Raw genomic sequence first — 4,533 nt, 5'->3', positions numbered from 1 at the left:
TGCACTATGAACTGCATCTAGCCAGAACACTTTGTAACCTTCCTAGGGCAGGCTTGTGATGGCTGTCACAAGTCTCATCCTCAATTCTTGTGGAAGGCTGCATTGAGGCAGCTTGTCATTTATCACTCAGATTTCAATGAGGCACAGGACTTTCCATCTTGTCCTACCTTGCTAGATACAATTGCAGGCTTCTTCGAACTTTTACAAAACTGAGTCATTAATGATAGAGTGACTCACCTCTTGGGTCATCTGTCATCTGGTTCAAGTTCACCTCAAGTGTTCTGGAATGTGTAAAGGTGACACCATTTTAACCTTTCTCTCTCTCTCTCTCTCTCTCTCTCTCTCTCTCTCTCTCTCTCTCTCTCTCTCTCTCGTACTGGAGATTGAACCCAAAGGTACTTTACCACTGAGCCACATCCAGTCCTGTTTAATTTTTTATTGGTTGTTCAAAACATTACAAAGCTCTTGACATATCATATTTCATACATTAGATTCAAATGGGTTATGAACTCTCATTTTTACCCCAAATACAGATTGCAGAATCACATCGATTACACATCCACATTTTTACATAATGCCATATTAGTAACTGTTGTATTCTGCTACCTTTCCTATCCTCTACTATCCCCCCTCCCCTCCCCTCCCATCTTCTCTCTCTACCCCATCTACTGTAATTCATTTCTCTCCCTTTTTTCCCATTCCTCTCATAACCTCTTATATGTAATTTTGTATAACAATGAGGGTCTCCTTCCATTTCCATGCAATTTCCCTTTTCTCTCCCTTTCCCTCTCACGTCATGTCTCTGTTTAATGTTAATCTTTTCCTCCTGCTCTTCCTCCCTGCTCTGTTCTTAGTTGCTCTCATTATATCAAAGAAGACATTTGGCATTTGTTTTTTAGGGATTGGCTAGCTTCACTTAGCATAATCTGCTCTAGTACCATCCATTTCCCTGAAAATTCCATGATTTTGTCATTTTTCAGTGCTGCATAATACTCCATTGTGTATAAATGCCACATTTTTTTTTATCCATTCATCTATTGAAGGGCATCTGGGTTGGTTCCACAGTCTAGCTATTGTGAATTGTGCTGCTATGAACATCGATGTGGCAGTATCCCTGTAGTACGCTCTTTTAAGGTCTTCAGGGAATAGTCCGAGAAGGGCAATATCTGGGTCAAATGGTGGTTCCATTCCCAGCTTTCCCAGGAATCTCCATACTGCTTTCCAAATTGGCCGCACCAATTTGCAGTCCCACCAGCAATGTACAAGAGTACCCTTTTCCCCACATCCTCTCCAGCACTTGTTGTTGTTTGACTTCATAATGGCTGCCAATCTTACTGGAGTGAGATGGTATCTTAGGGTGGTTTTGATTTGCATTTCTCTGACTGCTAGAGATGGTGAGCATTTTTTTATGTGCTTGTTGATTGATTGTATGTCCTCCTCTGAGAAGTGTCTGTTCAGGTCCTTGGCCCATTTGTTGATTGGGTTATTTGTTATCTTATTGTTTAATTTTTTGAGTTCTTTGTATATTCTGGATATTAGGGCTCTATCTGAAGTGTGAGGAGTAAAAATTTGGTCCCATGATGTAGGCTCCCTATTTACCTCTCTTATTGTTTCTCTTGCTGAGAAAAAAACTTTTTAGTTTAAGTAAGTCCCATTTGTTGATTCTTGTTATTAACTCTTGTGCTATGGGTGATGATTCTATACCTAGAAGACCCAAAAGGGTCTACAAAAAAACTACTAGATCTAATAAATGAATTCAGCAAAGTGGCAGGATATAAAATCAACATGCATAAATCAAAGGCATTTCTGTATATCAGCGACAAAACTTCTGAAACGGAAGTGAGGAAAAACACCCCATTCACAATATCCCCCCCAAAAATAAAATACTTGGGAATCAACCTAACAAAAGAGGTGAAAGATTTATACAATGAAAACTACAGAACCCTAAAGAGAGAAATAGAAGAAGATCTTAGAAGATGGAAAAAATATACCCTGTTCATGGGTAGGCAGAACTAACATCATCAAAATGGCGATATTACCAAAAGTTCTCTATAGGTTTAATGCAATGCCAATCAAAATCCCAATGGCATTTCTTGTAGAAATAGATAAAGCAATCATGAAATTCATATGGAAAACTAAAAGACCCAGAATAGCAAAAGCAACTCTAAGCAGGAAGTGTGAATCAGGCGGTATAGAGATACCAGATTTCAAGCTATATTACAGAGCAATAGTAACAAAAACAGCATGGTACTGGTACCCAAACAGGCGGGTGGACCAATGGTACAGAATAGAGGACACAGAGACTAATCCACAAAGTTACAACTATCTTATATTTGATAAAGGGGCTAAAAGCATGCAGTGGAGGAAGGATAGCATCTTCAACAAATGGTGCTGGGAAAACTGGAAATCCATATGCAACAAAATGAAACTGAATCCCCTCCTCTCGCCATGCACAAAAGTTAACTCAAAATGGATCAAGGAGCTTGATATCAAATCAGAGACTCTGCGTCTGATAGAAGAAAAAGTTGGCTCCGATCTACATATTGTGGGGTCGGGCTCCAAATTCCTTAATAGTCCTGTTTAATTTTATTGTAAGACAGGGTCTTACTAAGTTGTTTACGAACTTACTAAGTTGCTGAGGCTGGCCTTGAACTTCCGATGGGATTACACGTGTGTAGCCAGCTCCTTACTTTCCTCTTTATAAGTAGTAAACTGAATCCATCTGGGCTTCTTACCTCCTTGGCAATCAGATGTATGGAAGTGTAGACAATCGAACCTAGCAGTTGCCACTTTGCCACTGTTTACAGATGCTTGTAAGGTATAAAGAAAGAAGTCACTTCATAAATTTTAGCTAGGTATTATAATTGTACTAAAAGTGTGATAATTATGTTATCAAAACCTCAGTTTTCTCTTATATAAATAGAAACTACATGGAAAAGAAATTATTTTTAAGCTCTTAAGTGCCATTTATATATGAGCCTAATATTAAACTCTTTTATGAGAAAACTGGAGACAGGTTTTATTCATGGTTTTGATTTGTAACTTAAGGAAATGATACTTACTTTAAATATTAAATGCTATCATATTTTATTGCAAAAGACAACTGAATTCTAGTGCAGAGTCTCAAACCATGGGCCTTTTGACTTTAGTCACATTGAAAGCTTGTATCAAAATTGTGAGTCTTGTTTTCTAACCTAAGTGACCTGCAACTATTCTGGTTTGCTGAGATTAACTCAAGTTAATGAAAATTAAATCCTTTATAAGAAAGTTATTGATTCTTCTAATCTACTTCTCTAGTTTTAACATTCAGTCTCAATCTCAGGGAAAAATATTACAGATTCTTTGTTCCCAGTCTCTGTGCAGAGATGAGATTTTAAAATTTCATCAAGTCAAATGGTCACTATGAAAAGTCCATTGTGGGAGATCTTGTAGATGACAGTTCAGCATCCGTGTAAAGCAGTGTTTGTTTTTCAAGATGATATTACTTATTGGAACATTGACTTAAAAGCAATTACTTTTTTTCTCAGTTGAGCAAATGATTTACAAATGTTCTTTAAGGAATAAAATCCATTTTTCTAATATCCAGAGTGATAACTTTTTGTTAGATTATTTGTATATTCATTATTTTATATAAAGTAGCAACTAAAATTCTGAAAAGAACAGAGAGAGCAGTTGATAGAAATATAGTAACAGGAGGCTGATTCTTAGTACACTCACTGCTTTGTGTTTTGTGGGAAATATGTGTTAATCAGTTTTTCAACAATGTGTTGTCTTTATCAAGTGTATTTTACTTGGAGATATATGTTTATATTTTTAAAGATGTTTCTTTTCTTCTACTAAATCTGTTTAACTCCAAGAACAAAAAGAACCATTTTTTTTTATCACAAGGAATTTGATGTTCTGCAAAAATATCATTTTGTCAGCAAGAAAATGATATATTTATTTTAAGAGTATGCTTTTGTAGCTCACAAGGCAAGAACATTGTTTTTTTTTTTTTTAATGAGACTGAGGTAAGTATTGTTTATAAAATTTTCAAGTCCATAATTTATAAACTATTATTTTTTACATCACTAAGTGACTAACAGTAAGTAGCCCAAATTTAATAATAATGATGGAGTTAGACTATGAATCTGTACAGTAAAGCACCTGGTGGGAAGTAATAATCTTATCTATTTTACGTAAGTATAATTATTATTTAAGTTTTCTCCATTTATGGGTTAAAGAAGGATATGACATTAACAAATTTTCTAATATTAAAACTTTCCTTGCTCTCCAGGATTCATCCAGCATGTATGTATGTATCTTAATTTAGTTTAGAATTTTAATTTTGAAAATTAATTTTAGCTTAATGGATTTAATAAACTATGTTTAATAATTTACATTTAGTTAAGAAGTTTGCTTCTATATCTGAGAGATTAACCTGAGATTTTTCTTTCCCTGCTGTCCTTGCCAGGTTTTGGCATTAAGTTTATGTTACTATCAGTAAATTTTTCCTTCTTTTTTTATTTGCTATAAACATTATACAGTATGAGA

The sequence above is a fragment of the Marmota flaviventris genome, chromosome X (genome assembly GCF_047511675.1).
Source record: "Marmota flaviventris isolate mMarFla1 chromosome X, mMarFla1.hap1, whole genome shotgun sequence".
NCBI lineage: Eukaryota > Metazoa > Chordata > Mammalia > Rodentia > Sciuridae > Marmota > Marmota flaviventris.
The sequence above is the reverse complement of the archived record's forward strand: the minus strand, read 5'-3'. Positions refer to the sequence as shown.